Source organism: Lissotriton vulgaris, chromosome 1_1 (genome assembly GCF_964263255.1).
Source record: "Lissotriton vulgaris chromosome 1_1, aLisVul1.2, whole genome shotgun sequence".
Lineage (NCBI taxonomy): Eukaryota > Metazoa > Chordata > Amphibia > Caudata > Salamandridae > Lissotriton > Lissotriton vulgaris.
In genome coordinates, this window is record NC_141685.1 from 2,079,111,903 (window position 1) to 2,079,136,278 (window position 24,376).

The 24,376-nt window shown below is 50.5% G+C and overlaps 1 protein-coding gene and 1 long non-coding RNA gene across 4 annotated transcripts in view; one reads left to right on the plus strand and one right to left on the minus strand.

The window, feature by feature from the left end:
• The window catches only part of DERA (deoxyribose-phosphate aldolase), a 357,107-nt gene that overhangs the window by 312,030 nt on the left and 20,701 nt on the right, over positions 1-24,376 (minus strand). The gene's annotated exons all lie outside the window — the stretch shown is intronic.
• LOC147751627 (uncharacterized) lies at positions 7,201-17,091 on the plus strand. Its single transcript, XR_015300071.1, has 3 exons — positions 7,201-8,012; positions 9,286-9,689; positions 15,614-17,091. It is a non-coding gene; the product is annotated as an uncharacterized LOC147751627 (long non-coding RNA).

Sequence of the window (24,376 nt, forward strand, 5' to 3'; positions counted from 1 at the left end):
ATGTAGCGCGCTCTATAAGTGTCACTGATTGATTGATTGATTGAAAGTAGGGACTGAAACCTTGCGGTCCCGTCCAGCGGGAATGATCTCCCCCCTGAACAGGGGACCCCAGTGTTTTGAGTGTGGAGAGTTGGGCCACATAGCAAGGATGTGCCCCGGAAAAAACCTCCAGAAGAACCCATGGAAGTGGGCTATCTCCCAAGGACCGTGATGTATTCGGCGGAGCTCGGTAGCACCTTTTATGTGAGTATGAAGCTTAATGGACTTTTAGTGAAAGCTCTACTAGATTCCGGGTGCCGACAGTCGGTGGTCCAGGAACGCTTTGTTAAGCCTGAACAATTCTCTACCCAGGCCACAGTGTACATACGCTGTGTACTTGGCGATGTAAAACCATACCCGGTAGCCGAGTTAACCCTATACTTGCCCCAAAGAGATCCTTGTAAGGTCAGGGTGGGGGTGGTGGATTCTCTACCAGAGGACATGATACTGGGGACAGATGATCCTGAATTCCTTTCCCTTTTTCGGGAAACATTGACCCAGACTCCCTCTCACAAGGCCACCTACCTCTCTCCCGAACCGTGGGTTTTGGACAAGAGTTTCCGATTTGCGCAGGCTGAAGACCGGACATTGTATAACGCCTGGGAAACAGCTCACGCTAGCGAAGGCACCACAAGCCCGACATATCCCAGGTTCTTGATCAAGAAAGAGTTACTGCCGCCCTGCGTGACTTCCACTCGCAGATGCGTAATGGCCTCCAAGCACTGAGTGAGCAGTTTGATACAATGATGTCTGATGCGGGTCGTGAGCGCAACATTTGTTTCCAGCAAGGTGTGGACCTGCCTTTGCCGTCTTGTGGGGATACAGTGTTTACATGTGAACATGATGACTTGGTGCCTGCTGCTGACTCTACCGGCGCCTATGGTCGGCTGCCCTCCTACTCCGCTTCCGATACTTTGTTTCCCCCTCCTTCGGAGCTCGACGCATTGTTGCCTGCACCATCGCGCTTGAATACGGATCCGGCTGCGCAGCTCCTGGCACCCTCGAGGGCTCATTTATTGTGGCCTTCGCCTTATCCCCTGCGGAACTTTTGTGCTCCAGATGCCCTGTTTGAACTATGTAAGGTGGACAAAGGGTTTTCTAAAGATTGTCGGCGGCCATTTTGTGCTCCTGATTCACCTCCTTCTTCTAAGCGGCCATACTGTCTTTTATGTTCACGGGATACTGGGCCTTCATATGGGAGCATGCTTTGGTTTACACCCGCGATCGGGCCAGGGTTAGGCTGTTTTTTGTTGCTACTGCTTCACGGGCTGGCGGGAATGGGATTGGAACTGTTTTGTATATGTTATGGGCACGCACCGCGAGATGACTTCTTCCATCTGTATTAATATTGCTACTTGTTATTGTACTGATGCCTTCGGGGTGGAAGGTTTCCAGGGCGTGGAAGTTATAGATGGCCGGGGATCCCGGGTGATTTGATACCGATACTATATCACAAGTGTTAAAGTTTTTCTTTCTTCCTCTTTCATTCTTCTCTTTCTTTCCTTTCTTGTCTATATTTCGGGTTCTTTAAGGTTCTTTAAGGGTGACAGGCACTCTGCTGGGGGGGGGGGTAGGCCGTAGCCTCCGCATTGGTGTAGGGTGGGGGGGGTAATTTAGTATTTCTTATTAGTTCTATGGGCCTTAATTTTTTTCTGATTTCTGCGCTTTCTTAATCTGGTTCGATTCTGGGTCCGGGTTTGGGGTTGGCAGGGTGGGGGCGGCGCTGATGGGGTGCGCAACTGCTAGTATGAATATCTTGCTGCTTGGTTTGCACCGCCATATTGCCTGTGATGTTAATTTCCACTGTTGTTTTCAGAAATGATGCCGCTTGCCCATGTTGTGAAGATATTGTGCGGACTCTAATCTCCTTAGTTCCTATTCTTCACTGATTTATTTTATGATAAAAATACATAAAAAACTTTAAAATTAACCTTCAATTCTCCTTTCCCCGGCGACATGGCTCTTTCCAGTGTAACGCTCATAAACTGTTGATATTTCACCTGTTGATGCTGGGGAACCGTAATGCTTGCACCTGTGCTGACAAAGTATCGTGGCCGGCCTGACGGTTGTAGGCCCGTATTTGTTCTTTTCTTCATGCACAAATAAAGGTTTTCAAAAAATTTTTTTTAAAAAAAAGAAAAAGAAAGAGTTACTGTACCGACAAGCCCAGAGTGATGGGGATCTACAATTGTTAGTTCCGACGTCCTTTAGAGAGCAGGTCTTGTTTTTTGCCCATGCACATCTAACAGCCGGACACACCGGCAAGGAGAAAACAACAGATGTCATTCTTCGTCATTTCTTTTGGCCCAGTATATATAAAGACGTCCAAGGCTACTGTGCACTGTGCGAGATATGTCAAAGGAGAAACTCGCAAAGACCAACGGCCGCCCCTCTCCAGAGGATGCCAATCATTGGAACACCTTTCGAAAGAGTAGGCATGGACCTTATAGGCCCTCTTCCGAAGACTCCCCGGGGTCACCTGTACGCTTTAGTTGTGGTGGATTACGCCACCAGGTTTGTGGAAGCATTTCCATTACGTACCACTACAAATGCAGCCATTTCAGAGAAATTTGTGGAGCTGTTCTCCCGGGTGGGTTTTCCGAAAGAGGTCCTCACAGACCAGGGAACCCCATTCACCTCCAAGTTAATGAAAGAGGTATGCAAATTATTAAACGTCAAACACCTGAAGACTTCAGTATACCACCCGCAGACGGATGGTCTCGTCGAAAGGTACAATCAGACACTGAAACTAACCTTGAAAAAGATGTTAACTGCAGAAGGACCATCCTGGGACAGGTTACTACCCCTGGCCCTTTTCGTGATTAGATCCCAAAAGCAGAGCAGCCTAGGATGTTCATCGTTTGAATTGTTGTATGGCCGTGTTCCCAGGTCCCTGTTGGAAATGACCAAAGAAATGTGGGAGACAGAGGAAGAACTAGACAAGAAAGGAATGCTGGAATATATAACACAACTGAGAACTAAACTGGGGAAGCTTAGGGAGTTGGCCCACTCCTCACTCGACCAACAACAGGAGAAAATCAAAAGGAATTCCGACAAGGGGAAGAAGCTCCGCAAGATTGCTGTAGGAAAATGGGCTCTGGTACTTCTTCCTTCCATCAGTAACAGTTCCAAGAGTGAATGGCAAGGGCCCTATCAAGTGATTGAAGCCATTGGGCAAACCACATACCGGTTAAAGATAACAGCTACGAAAACACAAACATACCACATCAACCTACTCAAGGAATGGTTGGGGCCACCGCCTAAGGATAATCACCTGGTCATGCCCTCATCAACGGCACAGTCCTCGCTACAACAGCTTGTAGTGAACGACGGATTAACCATAGGACAGAAAGAAGAGCTACAGGAGGTATTGACCCCCTTTTCCGATGTCTTTTCGGATACTCCTGGAAGAACCACTTTGGTAGAGCACCGGATTGAGACATTACCTGGAAAGATAGTCAAACAACGGCCCTATCGAATTCCGGCAGCTCGCCGTGAAGCCGTAAGGAAAGAAGTCTCCGAAATGCTCCAATTGGGAGTAATTCATCCGTCCCAGAGTCCATGGTCTTCTCCGATTGTTATGATCCCCAAGCCGGATGGCTCGAAGAGATTCTGCATGGATTTCAGGGCCCTAAATGCAGTGTCCCACTTCGACACATACCCAATTCCCCGGGTAGATGAGTTGGTGGAGAAGATCGTTACATCACCACCATCGACCTCACAAAGGGGTATTGGCAAGTGCCTCTTCGTGAGGAGGACAAGAAAAAGACCGCCTTTGTCACAGACGAAGGCTCGTATGAATTCACGGTCCTCCCGTTTGGCCTACATGGAGCACCAGCGACTTTTCAGCGTCTCATGAACCAAGTACTTCGGCCATATTCCACCTTCAGCTCAGCGTACTTGGATGACATCGTCATCTACAGCAACAGTTGGAATGAACACATGAGACATTTGCAGACCATCCTATTAGCCTTACGGGAAGCCGGTCTGCATATTAATGCAAAAAAAGTCAAGGGTAGCCTTCACCAAGGTCAACTACCTGGGATATGTTCTGGGTGACGGGGCCATCGCCCCTCATAACGAAAAGATCAGGGCAATAGAGAAGGTACCTTTCCCCGCCACTAAAAGAGACATGAGGGCATTCCTAGGCCTGGTAGGGTACTACCGTAGGTTCATTCCTAACTTTGCAGAGACAGCTGCACCCCTAACAGATCTCCTGCGGAAAGAGGTCCCACTTAAACGGTTCACGCATCCATCAGAGGAGTCTCTGGAAGCCTTTCAATCTCTAAAACGGTCTCTGACTACAGCCCCAGTATTACTATCTCCCGACTACACAAAAACCTTTATTCTGGCTACAGACGCCTCTAATGTGGGGATAGGGGCGGTCTTATCCCAGGTTGGAGACGACGGGACTGAACATCCAATATTGTATGTGAGCCGGAAACTCTTCCCACGAGAATGTCACTACTCCACTATCGAGAAGGAGGCACTGGCCATCAAGTGCGCCATAGACAAGTTGAAATACTATTTAGAGGGCACACAATTTCTTCATCATACTGACCATGCCCCTTTGAGATGGATCCACCAGAACAGTAGCCAGAACCCCAGAGTACTGCGGTGGTTTCTTTCACTGCAGCCTTACTCCTTCAGTGTGCAGCATCGCAAGGGCAAAGACAATGGGAATGCAGATTTTCTCTCCAGGGTCTTTCCTCTCCCCGATCGGGAGGAGCCGGGGGGGAGGTATGTGACGGGGTGCTGGGTGAACCCCGTAATGTCCCGGAGTGGTGGTCCACCGCTCCCCTCTCACCTTGCACCTTGTCCCCACAGCTGCCCGAGAACGAGTGGAGAGAGAAACAGGACGATTGCTGGGTGCCACCTGAAACGGGACCTGGCGCCTTTAACTGGAACGATCCGATTGACTCAGCCCCGCCCCTTCTCTACGGAGCGACGTCAAAAGGCGGAAGCGCTTCACCATCGACGGGCGGCGTTTCCCAGGAGGAAGACGGTGTGGAGAATAGAAGGAACAACACTAGTGAGAACCTGAAGGAGGACGGAGTGCAGACGAGCCCAGCTGATATCAACAACCTGGAGGCCAACGTTTCGGTGCTTCGCCTCGCCACGGTCCCGAGGGAGGAACGTGGCTTAACAAGGTACGGGGCCGCGTAGCGGGGTGGGTCGGACGAAGTAGCGTCCCTACCGAGTAATAATCCGCTGCCGAGTGTACATAGCGTCCCCTGTGCCCCTTCCTTCACGAGCACTGAGAGCACTTCGTGACGTTAGCAAAACTTCAGTGTCACTTGGTTTCCTTCACTTCCCCTTCCTTATATTTTTCATTGTGGACGTCCCAGTAACCGTTAGTTTTCTCCCTCTTTGCTTTCTGGGTACCGGCGGTCCTGACGAGCAACTCCCCGCAGCCAAAGGCGGAAGAGCCCCGACCGGAAGCCTTCCTCAGATTCGGATGGGACCCCTTTTTGTCATCAACGGAATACCCAGCCCCCCCTTGTTGTTGAACTTTACTTTCAACCCCTTTCAAGAGACTGAAGTACATTTTCTCAGAACTCGTTATTCTGTTATGCAGAAGAAGACTTATATTCCAATAAAACCCTCGTTAAAATCCTTAATCAAAGAACCGACCTTTGTATTTACTCCTAGTTCAGACAAAACGGAAGGGCAGGTTCAAGCTGAGGAACCCCCCCTGGGACAGGGAGCAAAAACTATTTTCTGTAAGCTTTAACCTGTATATTGCCCAGGATTTTGGAGTCTCTTCCCCGCAAGGCCTCGCTGCCATAGGTAATCGAGGGAAGTAGCTTCGCCTGAATGACTTTCAGATAGGGGGTCAGGGTCGGTCCCATCAGTTGGGTAGCTAAATTTTTCAACGTCACGGCAATCAGTGCTCCTCTCCTCGTTTCCTGCTTCTGCTGCACAAATGAGCCTTCTCTATCAAAAATGAATCCCAAGTATTTATACTCACAAGCTGGCTCAATTTTTAAACCGCCAAGAGACCAGGTCTTCTGTTGTTTTTTGTTGATGTTGATGTTGATTGACATCGTACAAGTCTTGCTGAGGTTTATTTTTAAGGTGTTTTCCGCTGCATAATTGTGCATTTCCATCAGAAGATGCTGGAGACCAATATAGGTGTGGCCGAGTAATACAACGTCATCAGCGTACAGAAAGTTACTCAGAGTTTTCCCTCCCATCCTCGGGGAGTGGTAATTGCAGGTATCGAGTAGTCTTGGTAAATCCGCCATAAAGAGATTGAACAATATTGGAGCAAGCACGCACCCTTGTTTAAGTCCTTTGGTGGTACGAGCTTTTGATGACAAATGGGTGCCGCTTCCTAGTTTCACCTGCACCCAGGTGTCAGTGTGAAGAAGCTTCAACATGTTTTGAGTCGGCTGTGATATGCCCCATTGTGCCAGTTTCCCCCATAGTCTGCCTCTCTCGAGGTTATCGAATGCAGCACTGAAGTCGATGTAGCACAAATGCAGCAGGAGTTTTTTGGTTTTTGCTGCGTCAATAATTAATGAAATGGCGAGGATATTAGTTGCTGTACCGATCTTTTTCCGAAAGCCGGTCTGGTTCAGTGGTATGATCAGATTTGACTCAGCCCAAAGTGCTATCTCCTCTAAGATGGTGCCCGCAAAGTATTTCGCCTCGTTGTCAAGGAGGGCCACTAAAAGATAGTTGTTTGGGACCATCTTGTCTCCTTTTTTGTAGATAGGGACGATTGTCGCCCCCCTCCAGGATTCTGGGATTCTGTTTAGAAGCCTAACTTCCGTGAATAGGGTTTGCATGATGTCCGCCCACTCTGTGTTTTTTGCTTTAAAAAGGGTTGGTGGGATACCGTTTGGTCCTGAAGCACCTTCTTTCCTGCCTTTGGTTATCTGCTTTTTGATTGAGACTATCTGCTGAGTTCTAGAGGTGTCTTGGCTGTTGGTGAGTGAGCCTTGATCTGACCCAATATCGCAGACATGTACGTTTCACAATCTGACTCTGTGCTCTTGTCCTTTTTTGTGCTCCTGCGTACTCTGTATGGTAATTGAAGTGACTGGAGAAGTAATTAATCCAAGTCTCTTCCGTGATGTGAGATTCTAATTCTTTTTGCTATGGGCGCATGATCCTAGTCACTGATTGCCAGAAGCGGGCACTGTTGTTCGTTTTGGTGTCGTATAGTAATTTTGCCCAAACCTCGTTTTCAACGTCTTTTTTAATATTCCATTTTGTTCGATTGAGCACAGCCCTTTGGTGTTTCAGCTCTGCTCATAGGTAGATGTTGTTGAGGCTAATCTCAGCTTCCGTAATGTCAGGTTTACTAATCTTTTTAGTGTCTTTAGTTCTGCTCTCTGTTCTTTCTTTAGGTTGTTTTTGCTGCTCTCTTTGTGAGGATTATTTTTGGGGCAACCTTGATTGCCAGTTCTTTTAGCAGTATTCCCATGTAGTGCTCCCAATAGGTAGAGTGCCCGACAGCAATTGATTTTTGGATGTTGTATAGTTGAAGTGCAGCTTCAGCCAGAATGGTCGAATTGACTGGCATGCATTTTATCCTTTTTTGTTTCATGGAGTAAGTCTACCCAAGTGTTATGTCTGGCCTGATTGCGGTTGGCGTCTTTGATATTATATGGCATTCCTGGAGGCGATGATCGATTTCACCCTTATCCCCCATTCTAAACCCCAAGATGTATGGGAATAAACGCAAGACTAGCAAAAGTATAGTCCAAAATGGAGCTTGCTGTGGTCGAATAGAAGGTTTCTACTGGAGGAGAGTCTGCCAAAAATCTTCCGTTTAGTGCCCTTCCGTTTAGTGCCCGAAGGTTTTGATGTTCTAGGTCGTAGAGAAAACGGTTGTTTTGATGTTTTCTCCTGTTTAGTGGGGCACTTTGCGTTGGTATAGTATAAATTCTGTTTAGAGCCAGTGCCTCTTCTCCTGCTGACGAGCCAAGTAGATCTTGATTTAGGTCCCCTGTCAGAAGGCGGTAGAGGAAGCTAGAACGCTGCTAGATGGTGGAGGATCAGTGGCAGTGATCCTCCTCGACCTTAGTGCAGCGTTCGACACCGTGGACCACCAGCTCCTCATCGAAAGGCTGGCAAAAGTTGGTCTAGGAGGCACAGCCATATCCTGGCTCTCGTCCTTCTTGACACAACGATCTTATCAGATCTGGGAGAAAGACGCCCGTTCCTCCGAAATGCCCCTCCAATGTGGTGTGCCTCAGGGCTCCTCCCTGAGCCCTACATTATTTAACATATATATGTCCACATTGGAGGAAGTCATCACCCCTTTCGGAGTGAGTGTCATCAACTATGCTGATGACACTCAATTAGTGGTGTCTTTGTCCCACCCTCAACATCAGGAAGCCGATCTTCTTAACTGCCTCACGCAGGTCCATCACTGGATGAATACATCAGCGCTAAAATTAAACGGGGCAAAAACCGAGGTCCTTGTACTCGGCCCAAAAGGAACCTCACTTCCTTTGGACATGTGGCCAACATGTCTAGGTCCTCCCCCAGACCCAAAGACAGAGGTGAAAAGTCTGGGTGTCTGGATCGACTCGAAACTCTCCTTCGCCCCACAAGCAAAAAAGGTCGTAGGGACCTGTTTCGGTCTGCTAAAATCCCTGAGGAAGGTCCTGCCCCTTCTCCCTCCGAAATCGCAAAAACTTTTAGTCCAGGGTCTTATTATATCTAGACTGGACTATAGTAATGCGATCTATTTGGGTGCACCGGAAGCAACATTGACTAAATTGCAGAGGATCCAGAATACCGCTGCTCGGATCATTACCAACACCCCGGCCAGATCATCGGCCAAGCCTGCCCTCAAACTCCTGCATTGGCTCCCCATAAGGGAGAGAATTAAATTTAAAGCCCTGTGCTTGGTGCACAAAACCCTGAACAACCAGGGCCCTCCAATTCTCCGAAACTTCATTACCCCTTACAGAGCCCCAAGATCCCTTCGCTCTAATGCAGAAAACCTTATCAATGCCCCAAGGTTTAGGAAAGCACGGTCAGGAGGACGACGGTTCTCGGTCCATGCGGCCCGTCTTTGGAACTCCCTCCCGCGAGATCTTCGTCTTGAACCCCAATACCTCCGTTTTAGGAAACGACTAAAGACACATCTTTTCCCCTAGCCCTTTTTGCCCCTCCCGTAAACTCAGTCCTCAGTCATGTCTCTAAGGTTCCTCAGCGCTGGGATACTTCCGGGTGACTACGCGCTTTATAAAAATAAATAATAATAATAATAATAATAAGAAGGAAGAGTGGCTTTTCCATCTGGGTGACACACTCAGCCAACTGATTGGAGATTTTGGAGGAGTCTTTAGCTCTGTTTTTGGGATGGACGTATGCGTTGATTATGCATACCTCTTCTTCTTTATTCCCAGGGGCTAATTTTATCTTTACTGCTAATGTTGTAGATGAAGATGAATCCATAAGGATTGCCGAAGATATTGATGTAGTGGAAACGTAGGTGGCCAAGCCTACTGAATGGTGGCCAAATCTGCTAGTCTTTACTGCTGCTATGGCAAAGCAAGTATAGCCCGTGATGTGCTTTGGAGTTATCAGCCAGGATTCTTGCACCGTTATTAAGTCAAAGAGAGTAATATAATGTTGGAAGTCTGGATCGTCCATTTTTGAGTTTAGGCCGTTATTGTTCCAGGGTTTTTTAGAAACAAGGGGGACCCAACGGATAGTTATAAGAAACAAAGGTGCTTAGCTTATTAAACATAAATACAATACAGTATAGGAACACAATGGAATACTATACGATTTTAGGTTTCCTAACCCAGCCGGGAAAGGAATTTATTTTCAAGAAACAATGTCCAATATTCAATACAATTAGAATAACATGATACAAGCCTGTGCTGTACCAAAAGAGGGAAAAGAAAAATAGGAGTAGGGTGAAATGGTGTTTTTCAGGCAAAGGAAGGGAGCAAGAACAGGGCACTGTAAGTAAATCAAAGATCAATAGCAGTGTCGCCTGGAGTGGAGTGTACACAATTTCATTTGACAATGTTGTGAGTGTGAACCCACTCATGGGTGTCGACGTTTCGATCCCTAATGCTCAACTAGATACATGGGATCATCATCAGGACTTTAACAATAAACAAAGCATGCCTGAATGAAATAAAGCCTGTTAGGAGAAACGAGAGAAGAGAATTTTTTTTAAAAACTAAGGAGTAGTTTACACATGTCTGCCAACTTTGTATCACACTCGAATTCGCAGTGTGTGAACCGGTGCAGGGTGTTTGTGCCAGGTATGGGAGCATAACAAAGCAATTGTGCAGTGATAGTGCAAGTCTTGAGTCGTTTTCATTATTTAAGTGGCTACGAGTGGATGTGTGGATGGGGGTGACTTTGTGAGCCCATTATTAAAATAATACGTTCATACCTCAATCAATCAATCATTGACACTTATAAAGCGCGCTACATACCTGTAGGGTCTCAAGGCGCTGGGGGGGGGGGGGGGGGGGTGCCGCTACTGCTCGAACAGCCAGGTCTTCAGCTTCTTCCTGAAGGAGAGGTGGTCTTGGGTCAGGCGCAGGTCGGTCGGGAGGGAGTTCCAGGTCTTGGCGGCCAGGTAGGAGAAGGACCTTCCTCCTGTAGTCGCTCTTCGGATGCGGGGGACGGCGGCGAGGGCGTGGTTGGCTGATCGGAGGTGGCGTTTGGGAGCGTAGAAGTTGACTCGGCTGTTGAGGTAGCTCGGGCCTTGGTCGTGTAGGGCTTTGTGTGCGTGGGTGAGGAGGCGGAAGGTGATTCTTTTGTTGACGGGGAGCCAGTGAAGGTCTCTCAGATGTTCGGAGATGTGACTGGTTCGTGGGATATCGAGGATGAGTCTGGCTGAGGCGTTCTGGATCCGCTGGAGTCTCTTCTGGAGCTTGGCGGTGGTACCGGCGTAGAGGGCGTTGCCGTAGTCCAGTCTGCTGGTGACGAGGGCCTGGGTGACGGTCTTTCTGGTCTCGGTGGGGATCCACCAGAAGATCTTCCTTAGCATGCGTAGGATGTTGAAGCACGCCGAGGAGACGTTGTTGACCTGCCTGGTCATGGAGAGGGAGGAGTCCAGGATGACGCCCAGGTTTCGTGCATGGTCTGTCGGTTTGGGTGCGGTGCCCAGGGCGGGAGGCCACCAGGAGTCGTCCCAGGCGGAGGGTGAGGAGCCCAGGATGAGGACCTCCGTCTTGTCCGAGTTCAGTTTCAGGCGGCTGGTCGTCATCCACTCGGCTACCTCTTTCATCCCTTCGTGCAGGTTGGCTCTGGCGGCGGCGGGGTCGTTGGTCAGGGAGAGGATCAGCTGGGTGTCGTCGGCGTAGGAGATTATGCTGAGGTTGTGTTTGCGTACGATGGCCGCGAGGGGGCTCATGTAGACGTTGAAGAGGGTGGGGCTCAGAGATGATCCTTGGGGGACGCCGCAGATGACTTCGGAGGCCTCTGACTTGTACGGTGGTAGGCGGACTCTCTGTGTTCTTCCGTTGAGGAAGGAGACGATCCATTCCAGCGCCTTGTCCTGGATGCCGATGTTGCTGAGGCGCCGTACTAGGGTGCGGTGGCAGACCGTGTCGAATGCCGCGGAGAGGTCTAGGAGGATGAGGGCCGCTGTTTCTCCATTGTCGATCAGGGCTCGGATGTCATCGGTGGCGGCGATGAGGGCGGTCTCGGTGCTGTGGTTGGCTCGGAAGCCGGACTGTGAGGGGTCGAGGGATCCGTTCGTCTCGAGGAAGGCGGCCATCTGCTTGTTGACGGTCTTCTCGATGACTTTGGCTGGAAACGGGAGGAGCGAGATGGGGCGGTAATTCTTGAGTTCGGTGGGGTCCGCTGTGGGTTTTTTGAGAAGAGCGCTGAGTTCCGCGTGCTTCCAGCTCTCGGGGAAGGTGGCGGTGTCGAAGGATGTGTTGATGATGTCTCGCAGGTGGGGTGCGATGACAGCGTCGGCCTTGTTGAAGACGTGGTGAGGGCAGGGGTCGGTCGGTGATCCGGAGTGGATGGAGTTCATCGTGCGGATGGTGTCTTCGGTGCTGATCGGGGTCCAGGCGTGGAGGGTGGTGGTGGGGGATGGTTGTTCGGTCATGGTGTGCGTTGGTTGGTTGTTGAAGCTGTTGTGTATGTCCGCGATCTTGTTGTGGAAGTATGAAGCGAGGGAGTTGCAGAGGTCTTGCGATGGGGTGATGTCGTTGTTTCCTGCGCTGGGGTTGGAAAGCTCTTTCACGATGTTGAAGAGTTCCTTGCAGTTGTGTGCGTTGTTGTCCAACAGGTCCTTGAAAGCTGTTTTCTTGGCGGCGCGGATCAGCTGGTGGTGTTTCCGGGTGGCAAGTTTGAAGGAGGTCCTGTTGTCCGGTGTCGGTTCCCTTTTCCAGACTTTCTCGAGGGCTCGGCAGTTCTTCTTGGAGCTCTTGAGTTCGTCGGTGAACCATGGGGCCTTCTTGCTGCCGGGTCTGCTAAGCGGGGTCCTCAGTGGGGCGAGTTCGTCCGCACAGTTGTTGATCCACTTCGTGAGGTTGTCTGCGGCCTGGCTGGGGTTCGCTGAGCTGGCAGGAGGGTGCTGGCTCAGGGAGGTGGCGAGCTGGTCTGCTGTGATCTTGTTCCAGCTTCTGCGGGCGGCCTGTTTCTGGTGGTGGTGGGTCGTCGTTCTCTTGAAGGTGAAGTGGACGCAGCTGTGGTCCGTCCATTGAAGCTCTGTGGCGTGGCTGAAGTCGATGTCTGTGCTGGAAGAGAAGACTGCGTCGAGTGTGTGTCCGGCGAGGTGGGTGGGGGTGGACACCAGTTGCTTGAGTCCCAGGTTGGCGAGGTTGTCGAGCAGGGTGCTGGTGTTGCGGTCGTTGTTGTTCTCCAGGTGAAAGTTGAGGTCTCCCAGGAGGATGTAGTCAGCAGAGGGGAGGGCGTGCGGGCTGACGAAGTCGGCGATGTCCTCGCTGAATTGCGTGCGTGGTCCAGGGGGTCGGTAGATCAGGGTGCCTCTGAGGGTGGTGTTCGGGTTGGTGTGGATCTGGAAGTGCAGGTGTTCGGCGCTGGTCAGGGTGTTGTCGGTGCTGGTCGTGAGACGGATGGTGCTCCTGTGGACGATGGCGATGCCTCCTCCCATCTGGTTGGCGTTTCGGTCCCTCCGAACGATCTTGTAGCCCTCTGGGATAGCGATGGCGATGTCGGGAGCTGAAGAGGCGTTCATCCAGGTCTCCGTGAGGAAGGCAACGTCAGGGGCTGTGGCGTCTAGGAGGTTCCAGAGTTCGATGGCGTGTCTGTGGACGGAGCGGGTGTTGAGCAGGATGCACTTGAGGTGGGTGCTGCTGGTGTTCGACTTGGCGGGTGCTGGTGCGAGGCTGGTCCGGGTGCAGGAGAACTTGCAGGTGTGGCAGCTGAAAGGTCCGTGGGTACCTCGTGGAGCGGCTTGATGGCATTCTGGGAGTCGGCCGGTGTTGAGTGCGATGAGGGTGGCGGCGGAGTACGTCAGGCGGGTTGGTCGGGGTCTTCGTGGGCCAGGGGTCCTGGCGCTGGGCGCGGTCCGGTCGCGGACGGGCGCAGACGGGCTTACCTTTGGCGCGCCTTCGGCGCACAATCGGCGCGCCCGCTGCGCGTGACCGCTGCGCGTTCGCACGGTCGCCATTTAAGGCGAAGTGCGCGGGTGGGCGGAGCAGCTGGGAGGCGGGAGCGGGGAGGGTACAGAAGAAAAAGGGGCGGGGCTAATGGCGGTGGCGGGAAGCGGGAGCGGGGAGGGAGAGCGGCGAGGTAGGCGGGCAAGCAGGAAGGAGGCAGGCACAATGGAGGTAAAAAAACGGAACAGAAAAGGCAGGCAAAATTACAGGGTAAAACGGGGAAAAAAACAGTGGAAACACGATCTCGGGCACAGACAGAAAACAAGCACAAATTTCCGACAAAACGGGCAAAAACAAAAGGGGAGCGCTCAAGGCAGCAGCGAGGACGGCGCTGAGGCAGAGGCAGGCATTGGGGGCACACGCAGCAGCTGGTGGCCGTGCGGCGCGGGGGTGTCCCACAAGACCTACCTTTTTCAACTCTTCGTGAGAGCGGGATACGGGCTTTACAGTGTAGGCAACATTGGCCATACACGCAGGGCACCAGCGATTTGGCGTTCAGGCGCTGGAATAGAGTAGTGTCTGGGAGCGGGTTCTGTACTCCCTCACTATCACCTTTGATACGCCCGCGCACCCCCACACTCCCATGTTCGGCCCACCTAGCCATCCACTCCAAGATGGCGGCCACCAATGTCATTCGCCTTTCTAAGATGGCAACCGCCGCATTAATCACGTGACCGGTAAGGGAGTACACAACCCGCTCCCAGACACTGGCCGCGGCATGGAAACCGGCATTGACCGAGTATCCCGGGCAGAGGCGAGTCTTCATCCAGACTGAGTAAGTAAACCATTACGCGTTGCCCCCCCTTTCCAACCGTGGCCCGCTCTGGAGCCGCGCTCTGATATGACCTCCCTTCTCTATTCCAGCGCCTGAACGCCAAATCGCTGGTGCCCTGCGTGTATGGCCAATGTTGCCTACACTGTAAAGCCCGTATCCCGCTCTCACGAAGAGTTAAAAAAGGTAGGTCCCCCCGCACCTCACCACTATAGTCCGGAGCCTCCTGGCCCCGTTTTTTAAAAAATCTGGGTTAAACTCTACCCCCAAACAATTACAAGGAACTCCCGTTTAAAAAAAATTTCAGTATCACCATCAGACGCAACCAAAACGGGTAACGAGTTGCAATTCCTAAAAACTACTAATCCGACTGGACCTTATTATGGACCACTACGACATATAACCCCGTGGTATGTTTTGAATAGGTTTAACTTACTTTTTACTGCTTGTGTAAACAGGCGGACTCGCAACTAAATTCCAATTTGTAATTTTGCCCCCAGCCCTGTGTGACAATTCCCGCAACAACCTGGGAAGTGTAGGAAACCTCCCATGTGAGGCTCCTCACCTCGAACAACAGAGGTATGAACGTATTATTTTAATAATGGGCTCACAAAGTCACCCCCATCCACACATCCACTCGTAGCCACTTAAATAATGAAAACGACTCAAGACTTGCACTATCACTGCACAATGAGAATTCCATCTCCCCATTAGATCTTGATACGAATTGGAACAATCACTATCACTGCACAGTCCATTGACGCAGTAGTTCACGCATGCCACTGCGATTCCGAGTATTGTGAAAATTGCTTTGTTATGCTCCCATACCTGGCACAAACACCCTGCACCGGTTCACACACTGCGAATTCGAGTGTGATACAAAGTTGGCAGACATGTGTAAACTACTCCTTAGTTTTTAAAAAAAATTCTCTTCTCTCGTTTCTCCTAACAGGCTTTATTTCATTCAGGCATGCTTTGTTTATTGTTAAAGTCCTGATGATGATCCCATGTATCTAGTTGAGCATTAGGGATCGAAACGTCGACACCCATGAGTGGGTTCACACTCACAACATTGTCAAATGAGATTGTGTACACTCCACTCCAGGCGACACTGCTATTGATCTTTGATTTACTTACAGTGCCCTGTTCTTGCTCCCTTCCTTTGCCTGAAAAACACCCTTTCACCCTACTCCTATTTTTCTTTTCCCTCTTTCAGTTATTGTTCCAGGAGCAGATGCCTATGGTTGATGCCCTTCCCCTGCTGCCTTCTCTGTTTTGTTGATAGCGTCAGGCCTCTTCAGGGCGTATAAAGATGGTTCGGGACAGTATTTCCCTTGTTGGAGCTTGGTTTTGCTCTGATACCGCCGTTGAGCTTGCTTTCGACCGGCCCCGGAGGCTGCTTATGCTTCTTTTTGGTGAGCTTCCTCGTGTGGTCCTAATTGCACTGAAAGTGCGAGTCTGATGTTTCTTTAGCACTGGGCTCAACCGGCTCGTGGATGGTGCTAAGTGTGGACCTGCTGCCGCCGTTTGTCGTGCTGCTGGTCGCTGCCAGGGGCTACTCTTGCTTCTTTTAGGTGAGCTTCCCAGTGCATCCCTAAGAACGCTAAAGGTGTAATCCTGGTGTATCTCTGGCACCAGACTTGTCCTGCTTAAAAATGGCGAAGGATAGGCTGGTCTTTGTAGGGGGACCAGCTTGATTCCCCAGTTTTTTAATAGCTCTACTTCCGCTAAGATCCAATCTGCCACATTGCTAGAGGTCCAAGTTGTCATGGTTGCCTCCGGGCTTTGTGGGTTAACAGCGGGTAAAAATTCTACAGAGACTAGGTCCTTTGTGCTTATGCCCCCCAATTTGGGGATAAATTCCATTAGTCTGAGGATGTTGCCGCGATTTAGCAGGTCCTGCTTCCCTTTTGACAAATATTCGGGGTAGAAAAACAGGATCTCTGTCGGCTGTTGGCTGCTTCCTTCTCTCTGCGGTTTTGTTGGTGAGTGGTATGCTTTAGCTGTTGGTCCATAGCCTAGTTGTACTTCATGGGTTAACAGGTAATTACTTTCGCCAGGTGTTGTGGTGGGATTTGTTGTTGTTTTGGTTGAAGAAATTTGCTTTGATATTGCACCCGTGTCGTGTGGCCATTTTTCCGGTGAGTGCACTGTTTGGCTAGGAATGGAATGAGCAGTCGTGATTGATGTGACCCTGGTCGGATCTTCGTGGTTTGAGCTTAGCATTAGACCAGTAATTATTTTTCTGTCCCCTTCATGGGGGTTTGACGTGGAAGATTGCTTACTTTCAACTGATGTTAGTGCCTCTTGGTTGACCGTCTCATCAGGTGCTTGCCCTAGGGAAGCAGACTCCTTATTTGGGTGTACTGGTTCTCCCGCTTGTCCTTGAGTGTCGCACTCTTGTTTGATCTTGTTGCTGCCGATTTGTATAGGCAGTTGGATCTTCATTGCCTCTTTTGCGTGTGCATCATTTTGTTTTGTTTGGTCTCTTGTTGGTGAGTCTTGGGTCCGTTTCCCATCTTGATCCGGTGAACTGCTGTTTAGTTTTTGCTGTCGTGAAACCGTTTGAAGCATGATTTTACCAATCTGTTGGGCATGCATTGATTATGTTAACCGAACGCATTTCCTTTGTACAAGTGAAAATAGAGAAGTGTTTTGTTGTATCTGTTTGTGGTTTTTGATTGCGCCCCTTCCTTTTTTGTTGTCGACGTTGTTTGGCATGGAGTTTTTGCGGGATCCCCAGTCCTGTCTGTGTTATCTCCTCATTTTCAGAAGCAAGGAGGTCGTTTGGCCTTATACCGGATGTTTCCCTCCTAGATGCTCCCTCTTCGATTTTGTTGAAGCCCAGATCTTTTGTTGGGTTTTCTCTGTGTAGGTTCCTTATGTTGCCTATGGGGCCAGTTAGCATTGAGGTCAATGTAGCTAATTGGTCCACTACCTGGCTGCAATTGCAGCTAAGGTAGGTAATTGTTTGTGCTCTCGTTATCAAATTGTTCAAGTTGCCCAGCTTATCATCAATGCCGGCTGTGAAAACTGCCAGTGTGTTAAGGAGGGTTATTTGTAGCTCCATTTCTTCTGATTGATATTGCAGGGCTTCGACAGCTAGCTGGATTGTGTTTAACAATGAATTCCAGGTACCCGAGTTTTGTTCTTTCCTGAGCTCTTTCTCGTTTTTACTGTTGTTAATATTGTTAGCGTTGTTGGCTGCCAGGGGTGGATAAAGGTGGAGGTGCTCTTTGTGATCTGGATTATAGGTTGCAAGCATATCTTCCCATTCAAGTGTGTTAAGATAAGACACCGTTGCCCTGCCATCAGCTTTCTGACTAGGGTCCTGAGAACCTACTCCCAGCCTTCCAGAGTTATCCGAATCTGTAAGTGGTGGAGCGCTTCCAGTCGTTGGGTTTACAGACTTGATAGGTGTGCTGTGGCTGTGGCTCATGGATTGTATGCTCGGCGTAGGGCTGAAGTATGTTTCCTTAGAAAATACTGCTGCTTCTGTATTTGGGTCGGGCCCAGGTACCCTTTCAATTGGCCAATTACATGGTTTGTCGCCTGAATGTGAAGCTAAAGAAGTTTTTTCGCTGACTGTAGGTTCGGCCAGTTAAGACCTCTGGATGTTGCTCCGGCTGCATGTATCCTGTCCTACCAGGTGGGCAGGAGGTGATTGCGGATTGTAGATAAAATCATCGGGCTTTACACTTACAGATGGGGTCCTCTGAGCTGTGCTAATGTTCCTGTGCTTCGAGATCCCGCCTTGATGCAGTTGTGCCATGGGTTTTTCTGGAGAAGAAGGGCTTGTGGTAATTGCTAACATTGGTGGTGGCGGGTCTGATGGTCGCGGTGGCAACGGTAACAGTGGGGTTTGCAAGCCATGTAGGTATTCGTTGCTCGAGAAGTTGGCTGAACCTGCGTCCTTTAAAAAGTTTAACTTTGTGTACATTTTTGGTTGATAACGCTTGTTCGTGGCTTGCGGTTTTATTGCTGCCGTCTCATGGGCCGTGACCGGTTCCTGCTCTGTTGTGAAGAGGTTCAGCTCTGTGCCGGGGGTGCACTTGGATTTGTTTTTGTTTTATTTCCCGTTATTGCCTTCGGTTTCGGCTTTGGCTCCAAAGACCCCCTGGTCCTGCCTGACCTCATGAGTTTGCCTTAAGTCGCTGCCTAAGGATGCTTCCGGAAATACTCCTTTCTAGGACAGGACTCAGGGTTCAAGAGCTCAGAGGTTCAAGAGCTCAGAGGTTCAAGAGCTCAACTCCGTGGTTCGCTGTTGGTTCTCTGTCCTGCCGCCTATAAACCAGCAATTGCAAAAACAACAAGTGATGGACTGAATGTGGATCAATGTCACACACTCCCCCAGTCAAAAGATCTGGGCCCAAATCCATCGTTTTTTTGCACTCCACACCACCCTGGGTTAGACAATGGCGATATGCAAATCAGCTCTGACCCTGTTGCCCCATGGGAACAGTCCAGTCCGAACTACAAAAGCCATGTCCTTCCCAGAACGGAATCAAGCATCCGAGGACCGGACCGGTTTCGAGGTAACACCTCTCATCAGCCCGGCTAGCTTGACTCCAAGTGGTGTGGAGTGCCTGGGACCCACGTCTGGGCATCCCCAGCGCACTTAGGGCGGCAATTGCAAAAACAACAAGTGATGGACTGAATGTGGATCAATGTCACACACTCCCCCAGTCAAAAGATCTGGGCCAAAATCCATCGTTTTTTTGCACTCCACACCACCCTGGGTTAGACAATGGCGATATGCAAATCAGCTCTGACCCTGTTGCCCCATGGGAACAGTCCAGTCCGAACTACAAAAGCCATGTCCTTCCCAGAACGGAATCAAGCATCCGAGGACCGGACCGGTTTCGAGGTAACACCTCTCATCAGCCCGGCTAGCTTGACTCCAGTGGTGTGGAGTGCCTGGGACCCACGTCTGAGCATCCCCAGCGCACTTATTGCGGCAATTGCAAAAACAACAAGTGATGGACTGAATGTGGATCAATGTCACACACTCCCCCAGTCAAAAGATCTGGGCCCAAATCCATCGTTTTTTTGCACTCCATACCACCCTGGGTTAGACAATGGCGATATGCAAATCAGCTCTGACCCTGTTGCCCCATGGGAACAGTCCAGTCCGAACTACAAAAGCCATGTCCTTCCCAGAACGGAATCAAGCATCCGAGGACCGGACCGGTTTCGAGGTAACACCTCATCAGCCCGGCTAGCTTGACTCCAAGTGGTGTGGAGTGCCTGGGACCCACGTCTGGGCATCCCCAGCGCACTTAGGGCGGCAATTGCAAAAACAACAAGTGATGGACTGAATGTGGATCAATGTCACACACTCCCCCAGTCAAAAGATCTGGGCCCAAATCCATCGTTTTTTTTTACTCCACACCACCCTGGGTTAGACAATGGCGATATGCAAATCAGCTCTGACCCTGTTGCCCCATGGGAACAGTCCAGTCCGAACTACAAAAGCCATGTCCTTCCCAGAACGGAATCAAGCATCCGAGGACCGGACCAGTTTCGAGGTAACACCTCTCATCAGCCCGGCTAGCTTGACTCCAAGTGGTGTGGAGTGCCTGGGACCCACGTCTGGGCATCCCCAGTGCACTTAGGGCGGCAATTGCAAAAACAACAAGTGATGGACTGAATGTGGATCAATGTCACACACTCCCCCAGTCAAAAGATCTGGGCCCAAATCCATCGTTTTTTTGCACTCCACACCACCCTGGGTTAGACAATGGCGATATGCAAATCAGCTCTGACCCTGTTGCCCCATGGGAACAGTCCAGTCCGAACTACAAAAGCCATGTCCTTCCCAGAACGGAATCAAGCATCCGAGGACCGGACCGGTTTCGAGGTAACACCTCTCATCAGCCCGGCTAGCTTGACTCCAAGTGGTGTGGAGTGCCTGGGACCCACGTCTGGGCATCCACAGCGCACTTAGGGCGGCAATTGCAAAAACAACAAGTGATGGACTGAATGTGGATCAATGTCACACACTCCCCCAGTCAAAAGATCTGGGCCCAAATCCATCGTTTTTTTGCACTCCATACCACCCTGGGTTAGACAATGGCGATATGCAAATCAGCTCTGACCCTGTTGCCCCATGGGAACAGTCCAGTCCGAACTACAAAAGCCATGTCCTTCCCAGAACGGAATCAAGCATCCGAGGACCGGACCGGTTTCGAGGTAATACCTCTCATCAGCCCGGCTAGCTTGACTCCAAGTGGTGTGGAGTGCCTGGGACCCACGTCTGGGCATCCCCAGCGCACTTAGGGCGGCAATTGCAAAAACAACAAGTGATGGACTGAATGTGGATCAATGTCACACACTCCCCCAGTCAAAAGATCTGGGCCCAAATCCATCGTTTTTTTGCACTCCACACCACCCTGGGTTAGACAATGGCGATATGCAAATCAGCTCTGACCCTGTTGCCCCATGGGAACAGTCCAGTCCGAACTACAAAAGCCATGTCCTTCCCAGAACGGAATCAAGCATCCGAGGACCGGACCGGTTTCGAGGTAACACCTCTCATCAGCCCGGCTAGCTTGACTCCAAGTGGTGTGGAGTGCCTGGGACCCACGTCTGGGCATCCCCAGCGCACTTAGGGCGGCAATTGCAAAAACAACAAGTGATGGACTGAATGTGGATCAATGTCACACACTCCCCCAGTCAAAAGATCTGGGCCCAAATCCATCGTTTTTTTGCACTCCACACCACCCTGGGTTAGACAATGGCGATATGCAAATCAGCTCTGACCCTGTTGCCCCATGGGAACAGTCCAGTCCGAACTACAAAAGCCATGTCCTTCCCAGAACGGAATCAAGCATCCGAGGACCGGACCGGTTTCGAGGTAACACCTCTCATCAGCCCGGCTAGCTTGACTCCAAGTGGTGTGGAGTGCCTGGGACCCACGTCTGGGCATCCCCAGCGCACTTAGGGCGGCAATTGCAAAAACAACAAGTGATGGACTGAATGTGGATCAATGTCACACACTCCCCCAGTCAAAAGATCTGGGCCCAAATCCATCGTTTTTTTGCACTCCACACCACCCTGGGTTAGACAATGGCGATATGCAAATCAGCTCTGACCCTGTTGCCCCATGGGAACAGTCCGGTCCGAACTACAAAAGCCATGTCCTTCCCAGAACGGAATCAAGCATCCGAGGACCGGACCGGTTTCGAGGTAACACCTCTCATCAGCCCAGCTAGCTTGAGTCCAAGTGGTGTGGAGTGCCTGGGACCCACGTCTGGGCATCCCCAGCGCACTTAGGGCGGCAATTGCAAAAACAACAAGTGATGGACTGAATGTGGATCAATGTCACACACTCCCCCAGTCAAAAGATCTGGGCCCAAATCCATCGTTTTTTTGCACTCCACACCACCCTGGGTTAGACAATGGCGATATGCAAATCAGCTCTGACCCTGTTGCCCCATGGGAACAGTCCAGTCCGAACTACAAAAGCCATGTCCTTCCCAGAACGGAATCAAGCATCCGAGGACCGGACCGGTTTCGAGGTAACACCTCTCATCAGCCCGGCTAGCTTGACTCCAAGTGGTGTGGAGTGCCTGGGACCCACGTCTGGGCATCCCCAGCGCACTTAGGGCGGCAATTGCAAAAACAACAAGTGATGGACTGAATGTGGATCAATGTCACACACTCCCCCAGTCAAAAGATCTGGGCCCAAATCCATCGTTTTTTTGCACTCCACACCACCCTGGGTTAGACAATGGTGATATGCAAATCAGCTCTGACCCTGTTGCCCCATGGGAACAGTCCAGTCCGAACTACAAAAGCCATGTCCTTCCCAGAACGGAATCAAGCATCCGAGGACCGGACCGGACCGGTTTCGAGGTAACACCTCTCATCAGCCCGGCTAGCTTGACTCCAAGTGGTGTGGAGTGCCTGGGACCCACGTCTGGGCATCCCCAGCGCACTTAGGGCGGCAATTGCAAAAACAACAAGTGATGGACTGAATGTGGATCAATGTCACACACTCCCCCAGTCAAAAGATCTGGGCCCAAATCCATCGTTTTTTTGCACTCCACACCACCCTGGGTTAGACAATGGCGATATGCAAATCAGCTCTGACCCTGTTGCCCCATGGGAACAGTCCAGTCCGAACTACAAAAGCCATGTCCTTCCCAGAACGGAAAGCTTATAAACCAGCAGGCGGAAAAGCTTGTTTCCCTCTTCCTCCCGCTGATAGTGCTCAACGTTGCACAGGTTCCTCAAGTTGCCAGCTAGCTAGCTAGACAGCAGGCTACTGTCTGCCATCCGTCCCCACTCCCCCTCTTCTTCCGCTATCCCCTACTGAAGCAGGGGTTAAGACCGGGGTGGTGGTAGGACAGCGGTAGCAGACGCAAAACTAGCGCTGGCACGGACACTGGAGCCGGGGGTCGGACACAAAGGCTGTCAATCGTCTCCCTTGTCTTCTGAAGCAATATGCACAGGGTGCTGGACGGTGGGTACAGAAACGCAGAACAAAGGGCAGAGGTGACCTGCTGACTTACTCCCCCCCCCCCACCCCCGAGACCCACTGGATCCTGTAGTGCGCTTCTGACTGCAGTACGAGCAATGCGAGGTGATACAAGGCAAGGCGAGGCAGGGCCGTGGGGTCGTAGGGCTGCGCTCTCTCCTCTCTTCTCTTCCCGCCCACCTCCGCTTTCACCTCTTGCCGCTGCTCACCTTTCCTCCGCCGCTGGTGACCGCCGCCGCACTAGATGCAGGATGCTAGATGCCGTGTGCCGGGTGCCAGGGGGGGGGGGGGGGGGGGGCGCTGCCACTGTTCCGCCCCTGCTTGGGCTAGCTTGGACTCGGGCTCCGCGGGCTCCTCACAGGCACCTCACGGCTTCTCACAGTTACGTCCACACCTGTGGCTTCGCTGCTTGCAGTTGCTCTCTAGCGCCACCGGAAAGCATAGGGGGTAATGAGTCTGGAACTGTCTGAGAGTGCTGAGTGCACCATACTATCGGAACAATTGTCTATGGAGTTATCTTGGTAGAAAGAAAAGTAAGCCGGTTTGGACTTTTCTAAAAGAGTTAAGTGCAAGTCAGGCTCTGATGAGGAAAAAGATCCAGCGTAAGGGTCCTCTGTAGAGAAATGCCCATTTCCTCAAGTTAAATGGATGGCAGGAAGTATTCCTAAGTTGGCTGTTTGGAGGTGCCTTGTGGGTACCAAAGAAGCAGAGCTCAGTTTGTAAAAAAAAATAAGTACCAAGTCCCTTGACAGGAAGGCACTGAGCTTTCACCAACCATTGCCTCTGCCCACACTGCAAAATGACAGTATCTACACAACTAACCATAACACACCTGTCGGAGTGATAATACAGACTACTACAAGCCACCCAAAGCTATACAAATGGCTTGGGAGGGAGTAAGAATGGCTTGGCGGCAGGTACTCGTTATTTTTAATGTATATTCAGTTATTAAACAACTGTTGTTGTACTCAAGCCAAATTAAGACAAACATCGTCACCAGTTGAACGACTGTTATGAGGGCTGGTGTAGATAAATAAGTGCCGGTGTCGAGCACCAGAAACCGCTGGGTCAAATTAAACCCTGTTAAGAAATAATATCTGTAGGGTTGGGGTGTGACCGTTAAGCTTCTGCAGGTGATACATGGCACTTGGAACTGGATCTGGCTTTCTCTAGGAGTACTGCACGTTTCTTAGTATGGAGTAAACTTGCTTTCCAGCTCGTGAGTGTTGTGTGCCAACCACACCAAATATACAAGGGGTTTTCCAAAATATTCCTCCACTCTCTGGGCTGTGAATGTACACACTAAACAAAAAGTGAAGTGGAGGAACAAATATCATAAAGATTCCTAATAGGATACATTTAATTACTCCTATCCACTGGTTCAATATTCCATCAAATTCACATATATTTCAATGAAGTCACATCCATTGCTCATTCCCGGTCATAACCAGAATTTATTTAATTTAATTTCATATCTGGTTAGGACCAATAATAATTTTATATTCCAAC